We start from the raw sequence: 24380 nt of genomic DNA on the forward strand, positions 1-24380 counted from the left end.
ACTTTACTCACGGAGCAGCTGATGACTCTGAAATGTGCTGAGTCATAATATCATTGACCTCTTTTTGAATTCTTTCATGCTTTTGCCCTCACTGGAACAGGAGTCGGTTTACGTGAGTTCACTTCAGGGTCGTCACTGCCACCGGCCATCGTCCATGCAAAAACATGCAAAAATATGCCAAAACAACATAAAAAAGCATCCCCGGGGGGGGGGGGGGGGTTCAAACGGTGGTGGATCAGGTGTCCTGCTGTCAGACCATCTCAAGAGGAAAAAAAGAATAATAGAGGAAGGACGTCGTGTGTGTGTGTGCGAGCGAGAGAGAGAGAGAGAGAGAGAGACACACAGAGAGAGAGAGAGAGAGAGAGCACAGAGAGAGAGAGAGAGAGACACACAGAGAGAGAGAGAGAGAGAGAGACACACAGAGAGAGAGAGAGAGAGAGAGCGCACTTCATATCAACAACCTGAGCTCCGGCTGCCAGAGTGAGTGTGGACATTATCAGCCAGCAAACACACACACACACACACACACACACAACTGTTTGAAGCTGTTTCCACCAACAACACTATCAAGCTCACCCCCCACCCCCACCCACTTCACCCCCATCCCAGTCAGGCTGTCCAGACCCATATCTCAAATGGAGCTGCAGCTCTTTCATATCCAGTAAGATTGAGCTTCCATGTGTGTGCGTGCGTGCACATACACATGTCATCTGACCGCAAATCTTTCACATGCATCAGCTCTTTGCAGACGCGCACTTGCGTTCAAGCGGCTCCGCACTCAGCGCTGCCCCCTCTGCTCCGTTCTAGTATTATTTTCTTTATTGTTATTATTATTATTTTGCAGTCTTCTGAGTGTGTGTGTGTGTGTGTTGCGCTCGCCTTCCTCCACCGGAGGACCGCCGGGTCAGCTCCGTGTCGAGCCGACCGAATCCCTGGCAGAGATTAACAGGCAGAGGGCAGCGCCAGCCTTTGAGGGCATAAGTAGAGGGAGCTAAGTCCCCACCAATTAGGAGGCTGGATGGGAGGCGCCCAGATAACACAGCCAGGGAGCACGCACACACACACACACACACACACACTCTGCAATATTAGCTCACTGATACATATGCAGCAGCACCGTCCGTTAGCTGTGAGAACGTGTTTAGCTCCTAGCGTCCAAATCTGCATGTCTTAATACAGAGGTTGTCCTGAGGGGGGCGCACACATGCACACATCAACCCCCCGACTCCATCCGCAAGGCTTTATACATATCTTTGCATTCATATACACACACACACATATATATATATATATACATATATATATATACATATGCCACTGAATCCTCTGTATTGAAGCCGCCAGCAGGAGGAGGAGGAGGAGGAGGGGCAGCCGGTGTTGGGGCATCTGTTGCATTTCTAGGAGCATAATTCATGGCCAGAGTTCATCCTCCTCCTCCTCCTCTTCCTCCTGCTCCTCCTCCTGTTGCCGCCACTTATGACCATCCATCAGGTGGAATTGCTTTGTGCGAACATTAGGGCTGTCGACGAGAAATAACAAATGTAGCGGCGCCGAGCGACGCATGATTACGGGGTAATAACAGGCCTGGAGGTTGCGTGAGTGTGTGTGCGTGCGTGCGTGTTTGAGCGTGTGGTGCGTTGACCTCGCTGTAGGGAGCGAGCGAGGAGCAAGTGGGATGACGAGTCACCGTGCGACGGGGACGAGTCCGTTTATTACGAGGCTGCATGTTGGGAAAAAATTATGATCGTTGGGGGGGGTGGGGGGGAGGGGGTTAAGCAGGCACAGAAGAAGAAGAAAAAGAGGAAGAAGAAGAAGAGGAAGAGGAAGAAGAAGACGGAGAGGAAGAACGTCCCTGGCCGGCGCTCCCTGATTGATATTGGCTCGATCCGTCACCATAATAATCTTCAAGGCAAATTGCTCGGCCGTCTGACCACTGCACGCGGGAGTTGGGTTGGGAGGGGGGGGTGCAGGAGGGGGATGAAAGAAAGATTTGCCGGCTTGCTCGGCTGGAGCTGGAGGAGCAGCGGGAGCGCAGGAGGTTTGGGAGGGTCGGGGGGGCGGTGGGGGGAGGGGGAGAGGGTCGTGATGTCAGAATAAAAGAAGACGGAGTGTGTGAAGGAGGGCTGGACATGCTTCATTCACCGCTGCTGCTGCCTTTCTGTCTTTTCTGTTTTTTCCTCTTCCATCACCGCCATCCGCCATCCTGGCGTCGCCGCACCGCTAGCCCCCCCCCCACGCCCCGCACCCACCTACCACCCCCACCCCTCCTTCCTGCCTTGTCGCCTGCAGGTCCTCTGGCTGCTGCATGTGCCGCATGGCCAATTACCCATGAAAATGAGGGAGAGGAAGCCGATTGCAAGCCGCTGACACACACACACACGCATTCGCAGGCGCGCACACGCACACACACACACTCTTCACGACAAGCACCGCTGCTGGGTTGTGAAGCTGTGGTGTGGATGCGCATGAAGGAGCCCGTTTGGTGGACGTGCTGTTGAAGTGCACCCGGGTGGGTTTTTTTTTTTTATCTCCTGTTCTTCTTGTGGTTTCACCGGTGCTGTGGATGTGCTGCGTTGTTCAGTGCAAACCTACGACATCTAGTGGTGAAATGACGTCGCCTGCAGCCTATTCCATTTACAACTGACCTTTCTTTTAGCGCCAATTATTTCAAAATAGTTTAAAGTCCCAGGTAATTGAACTCGGTGAGGCTGCGGGGAGTCGCTTTGTTACGGCAAACTCATGGCGCAAAACTACGACATCTAGTGGAGGTGCACGAGATTTCGTGCATCAATAGGAAGCCTCGCTCTCATCGCAGCAGTCAGAAGATGAACGACATCTATTCTGCTAATACCGTCACCCAACGCCGGCTAGTCCCTCGCCAGCACAGACTCAGGTCTCGCTCCGCCTCGTCGGACGAAATGAATTCTTTGAGCACCAAAACACCGACCCGGTGAAGCGAGCGGCGCTGTGACGCGGCGCAAATAAATTCCGAGAAGCAACTTTTAGTCTCCATTTAGGATTTAGTGCGGCCAATATTTTTCGCCAAGTGCTCCTTAATTGCAAGCAGCTTTATGTGCGCGCATGAATCTTTCATGGCCGTTTTCTCCTTGGCATACTCATGTATTTTAATTATCTGAAGGGTTTCAGTGATTTAAACAAGCATGTTTATTTCTCCCCCCGCCCTCACCCCCCCGCCTCCCCGCCTCCCACCCAGCTGCAGCTGTGCGGGATTAGCGATGCTTGCCTAAATGTTTGGAAACGCGTCGAGCACCATCGCCGTCCGTATCTTGCGCGCGGACCACCTGTGTGAAAAACGAGCACGTGACCCTGCCGAGGTCGTTTCGTTGCGCCTGTGTTTGTTTTTTTGTTTTTTTTTAATTAGGCCGTAAATGTCAAAACACGAGTTATTTCCTCCATCGAGCGCTGGAGGACTCACCAGCTGGACAAAACCTCATCCTTCCCAGCGACATGAAGCGCAACCTGGCAACCCTCCCCCCCCGCCCCCCGCTCCAAATTAAGGACTCCAGACCCCCCCAACCCCTCCCCTCACCTTCTCCCGAACCATTGGGGACCATCGCCCGATCAAAGCTCGGAGGAATAATGAGCCAAAGTAAGCAGTAATTACGAGAAGCGGGACATTGATCTGAGTTGTGTTCCAGACGAGGCCCCTGGGAATCCTCGGCCCGGTAGGAGGACCGTCGCCCAAATGTCCACTTTGATAGCCGCGTGCGACCGCAAAAAGAAAAAAAAAAAAAAACGAAATCTATCCATCGCGCTGAGTTTGCACGGCCAAGTCGGGTTTTGATTGATGGCCGCCAGCTTGTGTTCACACCCGGCCATTTGTTTAGCGCAGCGTGATGAATTCGCCCCGCGCGTCGTGAGGAATTCGCCCCGCGCGTCGCGTGAATTATGTATCGCGTCGCCCGGACGTCAGGGGAACGTCGGGACGAGGAGGCGGCGAAAGGCGTGAGCGCCAGAGCCGCCGTCGCATTAGTCGGGGAGAGAGCTGGCGTGGGAGCGTGGCAGCGATGTAAACAGTAACAGTGTAAAGTCCCCGGAGTGAGGGGTCAGTCAGAGCGAGGGAGGGTGGGGGAGGAAGGGGGAGGAAGGGGAGGAAGCAAACGGAACTGATTTGATGTTTTCAGAGGAGAACACAACGCCAGGAGAAAGTCTGGCTGCAAATTCCCCCGCATAAAAAAAACAAAAAACACAAAACAAAACACGTACACGCTGCACGTTATTGGACATTAGCTCCTTAGCTAGCCACTAGCGGAAGCTACCTGCTCATCAAGCTATCAGTAGTTGCATTTCCATTACAGTTTTTTTGCAAAATTGAAGCAATATTTCTAAAGTTTTGACAAAGTACAATTGCAATTTAGAGGGGTTTCAAGTGAATGGTGTGAAGCACGTAAGCCATAATTCTCCTCAAATCTCGTCCTGATTGATTGCGAGAATGTTTGCTATGTTATGTTTTTCTGTTAGGTTGTTAGGTAGGATGTTTGTTATGCTCTATGTTTGCTTTTGTTTGATTAGGTTTGTTTTCTGTATAGAATGGTTGTTATATTTTTCTCTTTGATTGCTTGTAAAAAAAAAATATATTCTCCGTCCAAACATAACGCGCTTTTTCCACTTGAAGTGAACTGGTCGCCTGACCCTGTACGTCACGTCCGGTGACGTGTAAATGCGAAGAAAAGTGTTTTTTGCGATATACCTCCGTATTGCTCCGTCTGAAAACCACCTCAGAGCGTCGAAACCGTTCAGCCATATTTGAGAGGTCTTTCAAAGTGTCAGCGTTTCCATTAACAGTTTCTCACTGTGATGTTTAGGTGTTGCGCAATTCTAGGGGTCATGGAAACGCAGCTTGTGATGCCAGCAACGAGCTTTGTCAGTGATTTTCTGGACTTCAACCACAGCACGCGGCTCATTACCGCACATAATAAGATCGCATTTTCCTCCCTTTTCTCTTCTTTCTCGTTGTTTTGGTTGTCATTGAAAAAGCCTGCATAGATCCGTTGAGAGTGACTGAGCGACTCTGCGCTCAATGTCGCTAATTATCCGGCGCACACAGAGACCCTTCCCCAACCAGCGCCGAGCTCTGGGAGAGCGCCGTTTACATTGGCATGGTGCTAATGACAAAATATTGAATTATCCGCCGTGCAATGCATTGTCTGTTTGCGGCGCCGGTTGGGGGTGTGGGAGGTGGGGGCGGGGCTTTTTAAAGGGCCAAATCACAGGGTGGTTAGCATTAGCGGGTGGGCGGGCGGAGATGGGGGACGGGGGACGGCGGAGAGCCACAACAACAACAACAACAATACGGCTGCCACTCATTGCAACCACACATTGGCTTCCTAGCGCTAGCGCCCATTACAATCAGCACACAAACCCTATTAGAAGTGGCGCTGCGCTCTCTCCTCGTTGTGTGGCCAGGTGACACAACACTCAGGAAACCCTCATTTAAAAAGAATAAATACCAAAAAGATTGTGTGGGCTGTGGGAAAAAAAACACATTTTCCAGCTTGACTTTGGCATCTGTGCAAGACTTCTGCCGCTGACATTTCTCACAGAGTATCGACCGCTGCTGCTGCTGCTGCTTGCTGAGGCTTTAAAAGTTTGTTATGGAAGAGGAGAGGTAGGGAAAAAAAAAAGGAAAAAGAAAAGCCTCGCCAGAAACTATTCCTGTATCCGTCACCGCTCGGCGCCTCGAGTGGAGCTGGACGGTAATGCGCTCACCTCCATTGGAGAGGAGGAAAAGAAAAACTGTGGCAGCGGTGGTGCAATTCTGAAACACACACACACACACACACACACACACACACACACGTGCACATCACGCACACAAACAGCAGTAGTCATCAGGCTCTAACCGGTGAATCACAGCCATGCATATGAATTCCAGGCGGTGCCTTTTAGGTCTTGTGTTGCTTGTGTTGTGTTTTGTGTGCCGCACGTCTGATTGGATTTTCGCCTCCCGCCTCGACGGCGCTTTCCAAAGCCGGGTAATCACAATAATGGCACTTTGGGCAGCCGTTCAACGCGTTTGTGTTGTGCATGGTTTTTTGGTTTTTTTTACGTCGGGCGGCCAACGAACGACGAAAACGATCGTTGGCGAGCCGTGTTTCCCGGACTGTTTGGCCCTCACGGGGACGCAAACGCACGTCGTGTCGCAGTCAAACAAACCCGAGAGGACTTGAAATGTGTTCGAGGTTAAAGCAACACTGCGTGTTTTTTTTGTTTTTTTTGTTCCCACTTTGAAATAAGGAGGTTCAAAATCAGACTTATAACAGAGGGAGAACAGGAATCACCATAGCGCCCCCGTCTGGCAAGGCAAGGGACTGTATAACTTTGGTCGCCTGCCCAGCACCTTTGATCCTTTGGTCTGCATTTCTAGAGTCGACGCGAGGCTGTAAAAACGCTGCATGTTCTCATGAGCATCCGACCGCAGCGTCGCAGTCCACCAGACCGGATGAGGGTGACAGCAGGGTTCTCCACCAAAGTAGGTTGAAGCTATCGTTGCATCCAGCAACCGTTAATCAAATCCAATAAACACGCAAAAGAAACAAAACAAGACTGAGACTAATAACGATCGTATCAACTTTTTTTTGTTTTAAAGAGCACAAAAATGACGGATGTGAGGGAAAAGTTTGCTGACAGTGATTCAATAATAATCCGACTAATCTGGGATTACGCCGGAGACGCCGAGAGCCCAGAGTGAGAGTAGTGGGTTAGCTGAGGCTCTGCTAGTGGACGTCCGTCACTTGGAAAGAGAGACGGTTAAAGATCGCAGATAGGCGGCTGCGCTCTGTCCACCTCGTCAACCTCCTCACCCCCCTCCCTCTCTCTCCACCAATCGAACGTCAGTGACACACTTAGATGCCACCGTGCGCAAACATCTCTATTGTTGAGAGGAATGTTTGGACATGAATATAACCTCGCTGTCGAGGCAATTGCTCCCTGTCTCTCTCTCTCTCTCTCTCACACACACACACACACACACACACACACACACACACACACACACACACACACACACACACACACACACACACACAGTCGATTTATGAAAACCTCGCTCCCCCTTTGAGGGTTTCGACTGGGCGCATCAATAGCACTCAGTAATTTCTTAAACTGAGTGACTGAGTGCTGCATGGGGAATCTAGATGCAGGGGCGGACTTAGAAAAAAAAATATGCTCCGCCTCCTCCTTCTTCTTCTTCTTCTGGCCCGGTTGTTACAGGGCAAATTGTATAGTATTTGTTTTTGGTTTTGTTTTGTTTTTTAATGCGTTCTTCAAATGGTCAATGAATGAGGCCGTGAAAAGGTGGATCAGGTTTTTCATTTTCCGAGTCCATCTTGCCAAGTTCCGGCCCGAGCCATTCCCCGCTTCCACTCGTGAAACCAAAAAGAAAAAGGGATGAGTTGCGGAACATGGGAAAAGAAAAATATGTTTCCAATTTCTGTCTCTTGAGCAGAGCCAACAGAAAGCATTTCTCTGTGCCACTCACATTCAGACGGGCCAATCAGAATCCAGTTCTGGTTCATCTAGAGCAGCATCAGCTGCGTAGCACAGCTAGCCACGGTGCTAATGGTTTGCAAATCTCGCAACTTCTTCTTCTGCTGCTGCGGCAGCGTCCGAGCGGGACGAAGATCAGATTAGCGTGGGAGGGGGGGGGACGAGGGGGAGAGAGGGAGGAGGGGGGGGGGAGGAGAAGGAGGTGCACGTCTCTGTCCTGAATGTGAGGTGTCAGCGTTTGATGAATGCCTGACATCAGGGTGCGTTCAGAGTTGGGCAGGCTGATAAACTGGGAGAAATTGCTGATGGATGGCCGGCGTCTTCCCAGATAAGACTTTTTTTCCTACCTCCTCCTCCTCCTCCTCTCTGGGCGGCCGATCTTGCTCATTTCTGTTTTGACATTAAAAGACCTTGTGTGTATCACAACCAGGGATCTGCTCCTATTGCCTACTGGACGTTCTGCAGTTTTTTTTGTTTGCTTTTTTTCCTTCGCACTCTTTGGCTAAAAGCGGCCAGGGCGCAGCTTCGAGGGGGCGGGGACAAACGAAGAGATGGACGGACAGATGTGTGCGCAATGTTTTCGGGCAGAGACTGGGCTCCTCTTGCAAAGAGGCCCAAGGAACAATATGAAACACGACTGCACATTTTCAACGGGGCCGTTTGCTTTGACGCTGTGAGTCTGTACTGAAACGTTTTACGGCGATTTAACCTGTGAAATATCACAGGTCAGCGTTCAGTCTTCACACGATTACATATTTTGTTCAGAGAATACGGGCGGGGGTGGGGGGGGGGACTTTTGTGCACCTGACGCACAAACCTCTATTTGTGCCAGCATTGCTAGCTGGTTCTCCAAACATCTGAGAAGTTCTCCACGCCATTGTGCAAAAGTTCTTCCGTCACACACGCTCCCCTCTCTCATCAGAACAGGATTTCAGCCAATCGAAGAACCCGTCAAACTCGTTGGAAGATTTTATCGGCCATTTCCACGATTGCGCGATCAAAACGTTGCGGCAACGTTGCGGCAACTCAACTGCTAATGATCAACTGTTCAGTCACAACAACTTGACATCTCAGGGGGTGTTAATTCTGCCAGACTTCTTAAACATACAAATGTTCGAAAAAAAAAAAGAAAAAAAAAGCACCCATCATCGTCGCTCGCATCTCAATGAATATGTCTGCGGTGAAAAACTACTTTCTTCTCGTTCCCCTTTGACGGGCGCGGCGACTCAATCATGGCCGTCGATCGTACCGTATTCGCGCGGCCGGATCAATGATGTCGGAGATGGATGATGATTAGGACAGCGCAGCCAAATGGAGCAGTGATCAATTACAGCCCAGGCCTGCTTCAAACAGATAAATTGTGCGCGCAAAGCACAAAATTACTTTGCCGGCTTTTCGGCCCTGATTCATGACATGGCAGGTTATTCACGCTGCATTAGTGTGGAAAAAAAATAAATAAAAAACGAAAAAAATTCTCCGGGCCCGATGGAGAGCGAACGTTCAAACTAATTTCTCCCACGCAGCCACTCGCTCACTCTGCATATTCCTTCGTGGAAAAAATGAAAAAAAATAGAATCCTCAATTTCATTTGCCTTCGCCGCCGCCTGTTGAGGGAGATTTACCCTTTCTCCAGGTGCCTGCAATTGATTTGAGGGCCGAATCCCGCTAGACTTGAGTAAATGAAACGTCAACATCGGCCCGACATGTGATGGAAATTAATGGCGTGGAGCACCGCAGCCGGCCCTGCCCGGCCCGACCCCGCCGACGCCGTGCTGTCGCCGTGACGCCCGGCACGTTTGATGAGACGACGCTTTGGCGAAAATCAGCCGCTTCTTTCACTTCTTTCAGAAAAGGAAAATATTTTTTTTCGGCGTCACAAGGAAAACTAAACCAAAATAAAAAGATAGATATTTCCACGAGGATCCAATCATTCTGACAATATCTGCCATGTGACAAAGTGAAACTGTGGGCGGAGTCACAGCAATGACGCTAAATGGCTAACCGCGTGCTGCTAGCTATTTTTCCCCGGATTAACGTGGTTCAAATGAGATTAATGCTAAATTTGTGTGAGCTTACATCGCAGCCCCCCCGATTCCCCTCAAATCCTGATTGCAGGAAGCCAAGATTTTTAGGGTTTTTTTCACCGCCTTGTCAGTCTTTCAGGAATTACGATTGCGAAATTAATTAAGACAATCCGGCCCTTTAAATAAATCCATTCTTAGCACAGAGGGTTGCAGGGACAAAAAAACCTGATGAAAAATGATAATTTTCCTTAATTAAGCGGCACGGCTTTAAACCAGCGTGGGGATTTTTTTTTGTTTTCACCTTTATTTTTATTCTATACCGCGCCCTCATCTCCTTCACAACAACTTCCTCGTCTCTTCACTGCAATTACGTCTTCATTCAGCGTCACTCAGTCGCCCTGCTGATAATCGTCTTAGTTAATCCTCCTCCTTCTGAACACGACATTGTCGGGGAGCCGTTTTCTTCTTCTTCTCTTTTCGTAGACACTGCGGCTGGCGAAGCGCCAGGCACGACTCTCTGATTCTCGCCGTCGTGAAGTGGCAGCGTTTATTTTTCCTCTTTTCTTCTCAGCCAGTGAACGTGGCTTCACCTCGTGGCCTCTTGGCCGCTGTCGTCTTCATTCACAACCTGCTCCTCGTTCTCGTTCTCGTTCAAGTGGTTCAAGAGGACTGGCAAAAAAAAGAGCCAACGTCTCTTTGTTTAGATCTTCATTTGTTTGTCTCGTTTCCTTCCTGGTTCGGATTCTAGTCCTCCCAGCTCCTTGTCGATCTCCCGTCCAAAGTGCTTTTCCCCGTGTGGCAGGAGGGGCGATGGGAGGCGGCTGTGACTTGTGCCATTGTTGTCTGCGGCAAACCAAAACGCCCTTCAAGGGGCAATCAATAGAGTGAAGTGACGGGAATCGAATTGCTGAAAACTGACCTTAAATAGACCAAGAAGAAGAAGAAGAAGAAGACGAAGACGAAGACGAAGAAGATGAAGAAGAAGAAGAACAAGAAGAAGAACAAGAAGAAGAACAAGAAGAAGAACAAGGCGGCATGTGGCACACAGCAAGCACTAGAGAGGTTTGATAACGTTGTTTACTGGGCGACAATTTTGCATGAAAATCAAATACTGGCAGTATTCCATAGTTACGTCTTCAGAGGCTCAGAGCTCAGACACCTGTTGCTGTTTGTCTTTTTGTTGTAATAATGTCAAGTGACACTCTCGCCGGTGCAGAGCAAAAAGATATTCAGGCCCCCGGCGGAGCTCCATTATTGCTTTTGGATATCGGGGATCAGCGGAAATATCAACAGCGGAGAAACACGGTGAGTTGCATCAGCGTCGAGTGTCTTCATTGCATGCAGGATGGTGAGGATTGCAAACATCCCAGTGAGTCGTGACGGGGAGGAGACAAGCAAAGAACCCAGAGTGTTCAGAGAGGAAGGCAATGGAGAAAAAAATCCAAGAATTCATTTCAATATTTATATTACAAAAAAAATAAAATAAATATATATATATATATATATATATATATGTATATATATATATATATATATATACATACACATATATATGAAATGTTTAAAGACCATGAAGTCTGTCAGCCCGAGTCACCGACTCTCTCCCTTGAGTTCGGGGCCATTGTCAAAAAATGCATTAATCATCTACTCGGTAGCTCCCAGCTGGGCTGCGACGAGTGAATTAAAAAGTTTAGGGGGGAAAAAGCCAGGTTCACAGTCGACTTAAAGGATGTGTTGGTGTAAAAAGTGCACCTCCGGGGGATCCTGGAGGTCCCGCTGTGCCGTCGGCAGCCTTCAGAGGCTCAAATTATTCCTGGAGTTCAACTCGGCGACTTCCATTGCGTCCGTTCCCCGAGCCGACACCGCCACTGCGTTTCAACCAAAGATTTATTTAATCTTTTTTTTTGTTTCAAAGAGGGACTTGGGAAGTTTGAGCATCCGATCCATGCCGCCATTCAGCCATCGCAAGACAGATGGAAAATCTGCCCTGATCGATGTTCTGAAAGAGTTCAGACACTTCCGAGAGGCTCTGACATTCTGGTGGGAGGGGCTTCAGGAGGGGGAGTGGCTAAGGTGTTTCCGCCAATGGCTCGTATTCATTCCTCCGCTGCTCGGTCGAGCCGCCACGTCGGGATTGTTGGGTGGCCAGAGCTCCGGTTTCACCGCAGTGCAGGCGAGACTTCGGATCACAGAGGCCAGAGCCCTCAGGTTTTCCCTTTTTTGGACATGCCACAGCGTTCTCACAGATGTGGGGTGGGGGGGGTTAATTGAGAGGCTCTCTACAGTGGCTCAGTAGAGAAAAGAGGCAGATTTAAAGTCCAAGAATCGACTGAAGAGCCTGAAGACGCCGTCCAGGAGGCTGATATCAAGATATCAAGTTTAGACTCACACACACACACACACACACACACACACACACACACACACACACACACACACACACACACACACACACACACACACACACACACACACACACACACACACACACACAGATGTTCTTTCACTGCTTCGTCAACTGAATTCTTCTTTAAACTTCACTCGGAGACCAGCAGCGGAGTCGAGTGGCGGTCGGAGCTCTTCTCTTCTCTTCTCTTCTCTGTGATATTTCAGAAAAACATCAACTTGTGAACTTCTGCCGGTGTCACGTCTCAAGTCGCGTCATCGCCTCGGCCCGCTCCACACAGAGGTGCTGCTTTTAGCACACCGGACGTTAACCAGACAGGGGCGACTGAGATTTTTAACACGGGGAGTTGATTTTGTGCACTTGCGAAATTCCACAATTTTGATGTCTTTGTTTGCTCAGGGCCCTCCTGCTTCCGTCACAGCAAAGTCCTCTTAATGGAGGAGTAAAAGAGAAAAAAAAAATGAAAAGAAAGCAAGCTGGTGCCGATTGCCCTGTTCAACGGCGGGGGGCGCCGGCGATTTGAACAACACCCAGTGGTAAGCAGCCGCACAAATCAGAGTTTCCGCCCCTCCGACTCGGAACGTTTCATCCCCAAAGACGAGCAACTCGTCCACATATTTGGAAATTGTACGTTTTGTTTTTTTTTGGGTCCCAGCTGTTGGGAGCTGTTGGGAGGGAGGGGCACGTCCTTAAATGGCACATTTGGCTTTGAACGTTTTGGTCTCTGCAGTGAGCGGTGGCGGGGGGGGCGAGGAGGGGGTATTTTAAACTACGCCTCCCAACCCAGTGGGCGGCTCCTTCGGCCACCGCCTCCTCCCAGCACCGTGAGTAAACAGATCAATAGTTCTGAGCGGAGAGATGGACGGCCGTCCTCCTCCTTCGTGCAGCTGGACCATCAAGCCGATCCTGCAACGCCGACCGCCTTGTTTGTTATTTTTTTTTTTTTATGTATGTTCTTTTTTTCCTCCTCTCCTGGGCCCCAGCCGTAAAGACGCTGATGGGCAGCGTCGCTCTCGGCCTCCCAGAGACCCTTTATTACTCTGATTAGGCCAACAAACCAGGAGATGTAATCTGATTGAGTGATGCGGCGGAGGGGGGTGGGGGGGGGGGGGTGGAGCCGAGTGGCGGTGGATGTTCCTCTGGAGCTGAGCTGGAGGCTGATGCTGCGATAGTGTCTGCCGCTAAACTGCAGAGTCTTTGGTTTTGGGGAAGGGGGGGTTTCTGTTACGTGAAGGTTGTTGACATTAATCTCACAGATTTTATTTTTAGTGGATGTACTTTAAAAGAAGAAAATCCTAATCTGTCTTCAGGTTCTGACGATTCCCCACCCCGTGACGCCCTATTAAGAGCTTTTCATGCCTTCACTCCAATGCTAACAGCTAACTGACTACGTTAGCTTTGTGCGATCTCACCGCTCATCTCCATTTATTATTTTATTTTGGATTTTGTGATATTTTTTTTGGGTGAGTATGACCAGATTAGCCTGGGTTTACAGCAAAGGAACGAAACCGTCCGTGGAAGGAGGCAGAGCAGCCGTCAGAACCAGCAGCGACACTTCAAGCCGTCGTGGGTTTAACTCGTTTTTAATTTGCTGCTGCTGCTGCGATCAAGCTTAAAGGATTTAGGGGATAAAAATCAGGAGAAAATCATAACATAGCGTCAGAGGGACAATTGCAGATGGCCAGACACCTTAGTGAGAGCCTATTGTCGCACCTTTGGTGGCGTGCAAACCGCTAGCTGACGCCGACTTTAAGAATGAGAAGAGGCTCATTTAAACTCAAAAGCATGGAGGGTAAAATGTGATTTTTTTTTTTGTTTGGTTTTGTTTTGTTTTGTTTTGTTTTACCTGCTAATAGACTGCTAAATGGTAACTGCAGTCCTCACATTTTTGCTACTTTCAAACAGATTAGCTTTTACGTGAGCTAGACCTAAAGTGCTTTGCGGCTTGGAGGAAACAAATACTGCTGAGATTCGCAGTCGGAGCCAGACTAGTTGGCAACACAGCTGCGCTAGACGAATAAAAATGCTTGGTTAGACTGAATGTAAACTGCATAATTCTTTCAGGTTTTTTTTAAAGCTCAGGATTAAAACATAAAACATTATTTTCTGCCACATTTTCTTTCTTGCGTGCAACTGTTAAGCCAAGCTTTTTTCATGGATATATCTTATTTTATCTTGAGCCGGCCTGAAGTGAGCTGAGAAGAACAGTCAGGCTTTTCCTCTTTCAGATGCAAAAAAACCCCCCCAAATAATGCCCCCTAGCTGTGAAATGTGTCATGTGATCAGGCCCGACCTAAAAATCAATGATCTCCTGTGGGAGCGAGCCTGCCGCGCTGGAAGCCACCCACCAAGCTCGCTGTGAGAGCGCCACACAGTGCCACACTGTGTGTGTGTGTGCGTGAGAGAGTGTGTGTGTGTGTGTGTGTGTGTGTGTGTGTGTGTGTGTGTGTGTGTGTGTGTGCGCGCGCGTGTGTGTGTGTCTCCTACACTTCATTTAGCACTGCTCTATGGGGGAGCCTGGGGAAATCACATAGAGACGCGGGGAGAGAATAAACAAACAAATCAAAAGCATTAAACCAAGCAAATATGAAGCCAGTGCCTCTTTTCTTTTTTCCAAAAGGAGCATTAAAACCTCCATTATCCGTCTCAAATTAAATGTTGTCAGCAAAAAAAAGAAAAAAAAAGAAAAAGAGATCCCTGAACCCCACCCATCCACGCAGTAGGAAACACAAGGAAGGAACAAGCAAAAAAAAAAAAATTAAAAAGTGTTGTCATTGGTGACGAGCTGGACGTTGTGGTCCATAATGTGGCTGTTTTTCCAGCTGCTTGGAAAATGTTACTTTGCTTGCGGTCGTTCGCCACTGGTGGATGCCAGTAAATATACACGACCCCCTCGACCCCCCCCCCATACACACACACCCGACTCCCCATTCTATATTTACAAGGCCCCGCCCACCGCCTCGCAGCTGCAGGCACTCAGTCATTGGATGATCTAATTAGATGATACACACTACATTATGTAAATAAATAAATAAATAAACTTGGAGAAGGTAGAATGATGTCGCTGGTGATAGAGGTGACGTGTTTTCCTCCAGCAGCAGCAGCAGCAGCAGCATGGAAGCAGCATAGAAAATTACAGCTCAGCAGACAAAAATAACGCAGTTATCAGAAACACAAAAAAAGGAAATAAACAAATAATAAATGCTTTGCTTGAGATCAGAGCAAATTACCGCAAACATCTCGTAGATCCAAACTGAACAGACTAATTTTTGCCAAGTTTTACTGAGCGTACGTGGAGGAACAAGCACGGAACTGTATCCTCTAGTGGTGGACTGTGGTACTGCTCGTAGCGCAAACACCTCGTCTTGGAGACGCTTGCGAAAAACGAATAAATAAATCACGCCAGTCGTTTTTCATTCCGCAGCGACTGCAGCGAGCTGGGAAACAGATTCAGACCGGCTGCAGCAGCGCATTTCAACCACCGGGGCTCAAACGAGAGGCCCTCCAGGACGGGACCCACGTCTACTTCCTGTTCTGTCTCCTCGAGAGCCAGATTCCAATCGGATCGCCCGTCTCCCGACAGAAACCTTTTCCGTTGCGACGGCCGACGCTCTTTAAATCCACTCGACTCTTTATTTCAGAGCTTGCTGAATCATTTACACCCGCTGCGATATGCATCTCGCCTCGTGCCCAAACAGGAAGTCCCGCCTTAAAGCAGCTCAGCTTTGACATTTAACCACGATAGAAGGAGAAGGTGTAAAAAAAAAAAAAAAAAAGCCCCTCGGTGCTGCTGGGTGGAGTGAAGGAACTGAAAAACATGACGCAGAAGAACACAATCAGACGCCGGAAGCAGCGACAACAAACGAGTGTTGTGGTGGGACACACTTCCTGCACAACACCAACGATAATCGACGTGGAATTCTAATCCGAAGCGTCGCGAGGCGTCAAACTCAACCTTCACTCTGCCGCGGCTTTCATCCTCTTGTCATTGTCGCCACCGTTGCAACAGGATGGTTTTTTTTTCCACGCAAAGCCAACAAAGAAACGGCAGCAGCGGCAGCAGCAGCAGCAGCATGGCAACACTCACGTGCTTCCACATTGTTGGCCTCATCGGAGCCACAATGGAGGGAATCACCTTGCGGCAGCGCCTGCGGCTTCCAGCAGCAGAGGGGAGATGGAGGGGGGGGGGGACTCCACAAAAACACCTGTTGTACTGAGACGAACCACTAAAAACATCAGCGGCAGCCGCGACTCCTCCTCCGCCAATGAGTTTCATCTTCCTGGAGCTTGGTGCGAGCGGACCAATCAGGAGGCTTCCAATAGAAAGAGGCAGAGAGTAAAAAAATTGGAAGGATGCTCGCCGCCCGGTGGTCACGCAACGCAACTGCAACTAAGATTTTAGCGCGGAATCTTTGCAAGAAGTAGCAAGGTCATACCTTCCTGCCAACGCCTCCCCGTTTGACTGACACGTCGATGAGCCGCGTTACAATTTTCTCAAAAATGACAAAAGTGACTTGAAAAATAAACCCTTTGCCTGTTTTTTTCCCCCCCATTCAGTAAATGATCTTTTCTTGCGCAATTAGCTGTCACACAAGTTAAATCAAAGCAAAGTGTGTGTGTGTGTGTGTGTGTGTGTGTGTGTGTGTGTGTGTGTGCCCGTGTGTGTGCCCGTGCGCGTGCATGAAGATGAAGTTGGAATTAATGCCGATTTTTTTTTTCCTCTGCTGGCTGTGGCATCTCTCCCCCCCCCCCCCCCCCAAGTAAAACTAAGTTTCAAGAAGTTTCTTTTTTGATTTTTAGGTCGCATTTATCCGGTTGATAGGACCGATGAGGAAAACGAGTTGGCCTGAGAGAAAGAAAGAAAGAAAGAAAGAAAGAAAGAAAGAAAGAAAGAAAGAAAAAAAGAAAGAAAAAAGAAAGAAAGAAAAAAGAAAGAAAGAAAGAAAGAAAGAAAAGTTTCCTATCAGCTGGTATTAATATTGCAGATCCTTTTTTTTTGTTTTTGTTTTGTCTGTCTGTCGCTCCTCAACATTTTTTGGTTTCGTTCCCTAATTAAAAGGAGGAGAAAAAATGGCATTGTCGTCTGTTACAAACACAATGTTCCCGCTTTTAAATTATGGACAGGAGAAGGTGGCAGCCACCACATCCCGACTCACAAAACAACAACAACAACAACAACAACAACAACAGCGTGGCGCTGCGCAGCTAAAATGGCCTCATAGACTCTCGATCCTCGCCAGCGTGAATTTGGCTTTTTTTTTTTTTTTTACTTTTTTTTTTAAGGGTGCGGTGGGATGATTGACAGGTGACTGAGTAAGCGGCCAATTAACGGCGGCTGAAGAAACAACATTTGGAAAAAAAACTCACCAATTGAGACGTTTGAGTCTGTCGGCCGTCAGCGGAATCCTGACTTCAAAGTCGGAACACTTTAGCGTGTGTGTGTGAGTGTGTGTGTGTGTGTGTGTGTGTGTGTGTGTGTGTGAGTGAGAGAGAGCGAGAGAGAGAGAGCGCAGTGGTTCTCCGATACTGGACTGGCGTCTGTGTCAGCGAATCGAATCTGGCTACGGCTCTGCAGCGGGAACCTGTGGCCTCACGTGGTCCTCGCTGAGAAAGCGGGTCAAAGGTCACCAGCGCCGTCACGGCCGACGGCGAGCGGCCCGCCAAGAGTTGAGCGGTTATCGGAACGCGATGTGACAGCCGGTCGCCTCAGGGCTCATTCCTGTCTTCTTTAATTCGATATTTTTTCCTCTAATAATGTCAACTAAGTTGCCGTGAGGAGGCGGGGGAGGGGCTGCGGGGAAGGGGGCGGTAATTTGCTGCGAGGTCTCCGATTGGCTGCAGGGGTCGTTGGTCCTTTTAACGAGACTGCAGCGTCGTGAGGTGTGACCGTCATCGTCAACGTAAAACACCATGTAGCCTCTTTTTTTGTTTTTTGTTTTATTGTAAAATGTGAAACTGTCATTCGGATAGTGACCACTCGGGGGCGGCGCAGCAAGCACGGCTAATTGCACTGCTGTGCTTCTCACCTCCAAAGATAATTGGTTTTCCCCCCTTTTGATACATTTGGGGGGAAAAAAGCATCCTAATCTTGCATGGTTGCGTTTTGTTTTTTTGTTTTTTTTTCGGAATCGCAGCTTGTCGACCAACCGTGTCAGAACCCACAGCTGCCGCAGCATCTAGACTTCACAATGCAGGCAAGCCGATTAAAACCGACTGAATCTGACTTATTAACTGCACAGGGAGGCTCAGTTTGCATCACTGACACAATAACGAAAATAAACGCAACCCTTGCACAAGAAGCAAAGGCGGTGATTGCAGGAACCCTCGCGCGTGCCAGGAATGTCTCGCCCCGGGGACACCGTCGTTAGTTATCCCTTCGGCGTCCTGCGGGGGCAGTGGGCGGCGCCGCAGAGTGTCTGAATGTAAAACACGGCAGGATTGATGACGGCCAGAAGTGGCCTTTGAATAAACCAGAGGATTTAGAGCGTTTACACGGCACTTCAAACCAGAATGAGATCAATTAAAAGTTATGAGGGGAAAATCTGACCAGCTTCCAGGATGGGGGGGGGCGGGGTTAGTGTGGGGGTTGGGTGGGTGAAGGGGTCGGGGGGTCGGGGGGGCTGGGGGGGGGCAGATCCTGCAGGTCTATTGCCATGTTTGTCGTTTGAGCTTCACATCCCTGCAGTCATGTGAGTCTTTGATTTGTGTCTTGCGACGTATTTTCTCGACTTTCTTCTGTTTTTTTTTTTTGCTTGTCATAAGTAACGCAGGAGAGCAACTTGAGAAAAATAACAATGGTAATGGACTGTCGTCAGCGGCTGGCGTAGCGACGGTGGAAAGCGTCTCTCTCTCTCTCTCTCTCATCCTTCCCTTTCACCCCCAGTGTTCTCTCTCTTTCTCTCCCTCCCTCTCTCTCTCTTTCTCTGTCCTCGCTATCTTCCTCCATCTTAATGAGCGGCGCAGCTTTGCCACATCACAGACAGACAAGGCCATTTGCTGGGGGGTGGGGCTAAGTGTCGCGAGGGCGGGGCTAAGTGTTGCGAGGGCGGGGCCGAGGACGGTGACAGTGAACTGAACTGAAGCCTGCAGCAATTAGATTCACCTGAACTGAGTCGTTTGACTCCCTGTCTGAACTCCAGGCGATTCACCCTGCTGCTGACACACACACACACACACACACACACACACACACACACACACACACACACACACACACACACACACACACACACACACACACACAGGTCGTAAACAACTTGATGCAAACCTCCAGTCTGCCCGCAACGTTTTCCCTCTTTTTTCTCTTTGAATCCTCACGTCTGCGGTCAAAGCTGCAACTTTCAAGGCTGAATGATGCAATAAATAAATAAATAAATAAATAAATAAATATGGTATTGAAGGATTTGGTATTGAAGTGGCTGAACCTCTTTAATGGAGCTGTGACATAAAAAAAAAAACGTCCTGCCTGCGCTGATGAGCAATCGTTCCTGTGATTGCTCATCAGCCCGAGTTTAAATGTCCGGTGGTTGATAAAAGTCAGCCGGCGCCGAGAGGCGGGAGGAGCCGAGCTGAGGGGGCGGAGCCTCGCCAGAGTCTGAGAGCCACTGCTCCTGCTGCCGCCGCTGCTCTCATTATTCACAGGCGAGCGTCGCATCGCGCTGGAGGAAGGTGACCTTTCCGTTTGTTTTTCCAGTACACGCGCACACACACACACACACACACACACACACACACACACACACACACACACACACACACACACACACACACACACACACACACACACACGTTCCCTTTCAGTTTCAAACTCCACTTCCTCTCAAGTCTCGTGCCTCACTTTGCGCTGAACTGGCCTGAAGCAGGGAACCAGAGACAGCCAGCCAGCCAGCCAGCCAGCCAGCAGGGGGCGCTAGGGGTGACAGCAAGGGGTCCCGCGCGGTGGTGGCGGCGTGCAGTGTGCACCCGTGATGTGCGACCAGCAGCAAACTACCAAGAGGGATGATGATGAGGCTGATGACGATGACGATGATGATGAAAACGAGGATAATGAGGCCGAGTATAGCAGGGGGAGGGGGGGGGGGGGGGAGTGGGTGTTGGAGCGGAGTCTCTAGAGATAACCTGGAGAAGGTAAACAAGTCCTGCGACCGCCAGAACCGCAACGTCAACAACAACAGGTTGTGCACCGTGTTAAATTATGACCCGTAAACCACATTCGCGGTCATTCACTGCAAGTCCTACAATGCACGTTGTGTTTGTGGCTTTAGAAGCTCCATTTCCCGACAAGTGAGATTGCATCAGATTTGCATTTCTTCCCTCTCATTCAACAACTCGCCTGCTTGTTGTGCATTTTGCAATGCAAAAGAAAAGGAAATTCAGAGAGGATCCGTAAAGGCTAAACAAATGTTTTTAACAAACGGCCAAGCGGCGCTCGCATGTTTCAGAATCGGAGGCTTAAGGGAAACGCGGCGGCTGTGAAGACGACGAGCCGCGGCTGGAAACAATCATCGTCGCTGTTCTACTTTTTTTTTTTCTTCTTTTTTTTTTCCCTCCCTCCCATCTTGCCGCGTGAGACGCAGATTAAATGATCAAAAACTGGCTTTTTTTTTCTCGCAGCAGAGGAAATGGAAACGCCAATAAGACTTGCTGAAGCTCAAACGGATTTCACGACGCGGTTATTATATCACTACTCACCACCCCTCCCGCTACCCCTTCCCTTTCCTTTTTTTTTTTTTTTTTTTAAATGTGATTCCTTCTGCTGCCTTGGCACCGGCGCCGTCATGCAGGGTATCTGTTGCTGGCAACGTCCCGCAGCAACCTGCCAGGCAAGCGGCTCACCTGCCAGATGTTGCCGCGCGTCTGCCGGTCCGATTAGAGCCGGTTCTGCAAGTATTTGTCACGTTTCAGGGACACTGCAAACCCCCCCTCCCCCAAAAAAAAACCACGTTTCTGCGTGGAAGAACATCCAAGGAATGCTCGATATTTTTTCTGAAAACACGAAGGTGTAAAGGAAAGACGACGTAGGAAGTATAAGCGACGCAATGGGGTTAGCAAGCCAGCTAGCTAAAGTAAAGCTCTTTCGCTACCACTAAACCTTTGTGACATTGTACTTTGTTTGGTTGATTACGTTGGTAAGTAGAAGACTGAGGCTGAGTCACTCTGGGTGTGGCAAACAGAGTGTAAACAGCAGCAGCTGGATTATTTTCCGGTATGATCATATCATTGTAGTGTTGGCTGAGTCTTGACCGGTCTTGATCAAAAATCCCAAGTCCGTCCAGTACGAGACCGGGACAAGATGGAGTGAAAATGCCCCAAGAGCCTGAAAAAGTTGTCTTGAGACCGAGACCACTCTCAAGGACTACAACACTAAAGCTAACACACACAAAAACTTGAGCAAAATACTTGGCCGCCATTTCACGAGCAGGTGAAAGTGCTCAATTTGAGGCAACACCTTGAGCCTCAAACACTGCGCCCCGTCTGTGACGGTGCTCATTAGCATTCCGGCTAAAGCTGATTTCTTGGAGCGTTCAGGCGGTAATTTTAGATCAAGGACGCCGATAAAGGTTTTCCCCGCGCTAAATAACGGAGAGGCAGCCGCCGACGCTCGTCTCTTAAACTACTATGAGAAGGCGGCGACGCTCCCTGTTGAGATTTCCCACTAATGAAATTGTAGCGGGGTGGAGAAGCGGCGCACACGACGGCTTTTTTTTACTCCTGAGGAGCAATTAAGAAATATGGAAATCTGCTAATTAAAGGCAAATCAACAGAGGATACATGGCACTGGTGTGCATGTTTGTGTGTGTGTGTGTGTGTGTGTGTGTGATGTTGGGGAGGGTGTGCTCTCAGTCACGGTGTAAATTATTTGTATGAAATAAAGCCTTTAATGTGAAGTGAGAGGCGAGATGTGTGCGTCGGAGTCGGCAGCGTGACGGCGTTTGTCAAGTTTCCTCGCCGCTGCCGCCGCCGGGCCAGCGTGACAGCAGAAAATTGACTCGTCTCTGTTACCTTCCGAACCGGCTGCAGGACTTTCTCTTGCATCCATTACTGGCTAAGCTCCAGTGTTTTTCTTTTTTTTTGCTCTCTCTCTCTCTCTCTCCCTCCCTCCCTCGTCCCTTCTTTGTTGCATTCCCAGAAGGCTTGTGATATTTTCCAGACAGAGGGGCCTCTACACTGTCAGCCACGGTTACAACTATAAAGCGATCTTCTTTCATTGACCCACATCCGTTTCAAAGTCACTTCCTCTTGGCTCTTGCCGAGTATTTTCCCCCTTAATCCGCGCTCAAAAACATTATTTATATATAAACATGCATTCAGTGCGTTTCATCTTGAAAATGCGCTTCCGACGGACTCGCCTGGATCGGGATCCGTCGTCCGGGGCCACTTGTGACGCGGTCGATTGCCCACAGATGCCGCCCAAACCCCCGTGCGTACAGTGTGTAAAATTCTGCAATCTAGTGGTCAGATTTTAGATTGCAGCGCTCAGCCACTCACCCTCTCTTCCCAAGCTTACCAGTGAACTACGGTGTCCTGCACACACAAACCTGAATCCCTCGTCCCTCCTTAAGGATACTAAATATGAAAGGTGCCGCCAGTCAGGCTGGATTGTCCACTCCAGGCTTCCTTAGGAATATGGCAGTGCACAATGGCAGCTAACTGGGAACAAGACCCTTGCTGCATGTATATCCTTGAATATAAATAAGAACTGTCCTATGGGTAGGAAAACCAAATTACTGTTATTGTACTGAGTATACGTTTATATTAATATATTTACGGGCAGCATATCTATGCTTTTACCAATAGAAGAAAATCATAAATCAGGCCAATTTTTACATACTGAATCTTAAAATTCAGTTCCGACCTCTCCAAACTCCCAAACCACCTTAAGGCGCCTTAGGATGACATTCCCACGAGGACCAAAGACATTCATCTTCCATACGCGCTTACTCCCGAGCTCAGGGTCACAGGGGTCTGCTGGAGCCTATCCCAGGGCGAAGGCAGGGTGACACCCTGGACAAGTCGCCAGTTCATCACAGGGCCATTCACACTCACATGCACACCTACGGACAATTTAGATTGTTCAATTGACCTCACATGCATGTTTTTGGAGTGTGGGAGGAAGCCGGAGAACCCGGAGAGAACCCACGCAGACACAGGGAGAACATGCAAACTCCACACAGAAAGGTCCCAGGCCCGGGAATCGAACCCACAACCTTCTTGCTGTGAGGCGGCAGCGCTAACCACTGCGCCACCGTGTCGCCCGGACCAAGGACAATTTGCGTTAAATCAGACAGAACACGATCCCCATGGTCGGAACGTCTAACGGTCGCAGCCGAAAAGAATTACGAGCCTCTCGAGGCAATTTGTCCCCCCCAAAAAAAGGGAGCCACGCAGTAAGTCAGCCTGCCATTTGTTTGACCTCGTTTGTACCATGCGACAAAGAAGAAGGAGAATGTATTCACAGTCACACACATGCGCACATGTATCCACACTCGCCACCAGCCTTCGACACGCCACCTCCTACAGGTTCCCTAGGGAACCTGCGGGTAGCCGAGTGTTTGCAGATTATCACAGCTTGTTTTCCCAGACGCTCCGAAGCCATTTCCTGCTTGTTAACTCCCCATTAACATCCACACTCAGCACAACGGAGTGGATGGTGGTGGTGGTGGTGGTGTTTGGGCGTTGCGGAGGAGTGGGTGGGGTTGGGGGTAAAAGCTTTGTCACATCTGCAAGCTATAAATAAATAAATAAATAAAAGGATGTCTTGGACACTAATTAGTTTCTCACACGTCGCATGTTTCAGTCGGTGTTTGTTAACGGTCTAAAAGGTTGTTGGCCTCCATCACCCCTGGAAGATGATGGTTGGGCTGACAATAGTCAAGTCTCATAAGACTCATTATAAACATGTTAAAGACTGGGAGACATCCTGATCAGCTGATTAAACACTTTCAGAAAAAAAACGCCTTCCTGACTGGCTAGCTTTGCTCAGCTAGAAACTAAAAAGTAAATTATCACTTTACACAAAACCTTAACATTTTTATTTCTAGTGATCCTTATGGTTTTCGTTTGACTGTTGATGGCCGTCATCATAAATGACAAAAACACAGTGTGAGTTGGTCGCTACAATAACAAAGATTTTCTTACCCTAATGTTTCTTAAGGCGATTTTTGGACTTGTGATGCAGCTGAAGTTTGTCAGGATCTTTTCTTTCTTTGACTATGTATCAGTACGGGTCCTCAAGTGAGCGCCGGTAGGGGCATGCAAATGTGGAATATGCACAAATCAAGTGGGCTCAGATGTTTCTCTTTCCCTACTTTTGCAATAGCAAGAGCGGCTTCCCCTCCTCCTCCACTCCTCCACTTTATCTCCCCATTTAAATTATTGTTCCACTCTGCATGCAAATGTCATTAACAAGTTCAAACACTCGCAGTTCCAGTGAAGTCAGT

General features: G+C 49.0%; 1 protein-coding gene across 1 annotated transcript in view; it reads left to right on the top strand.

The window, feature by feature from the left end:
• Positions 1-24380, top strand: part of chrm2a (cholinergic receptor, muscarinic 2a) — a 33793-nt gene that overhangs the window by 1128 nt on the left and 8285 nt on the right. The gene's annotated exons all lie outside the window — the stretch shown is intronic.

Source organism: Nelusetta ayraudi, unplaced genomic scaffold, assembly GCF_046127955.1.
Source record: "Nelusetta ayraudi isolate G7.1 ecotype Tasmania unplaced genomic scaffold, CSIRO-AGI_Nayr_v1 ptg000027l, whole genome shotgun sequence".
NCBI lineage: Eukaryota > Metazoa > Chordata > Actinopteri > Tetraodontiformes > Monacanthidae > Nelusetta > Nelusetta ayraudi.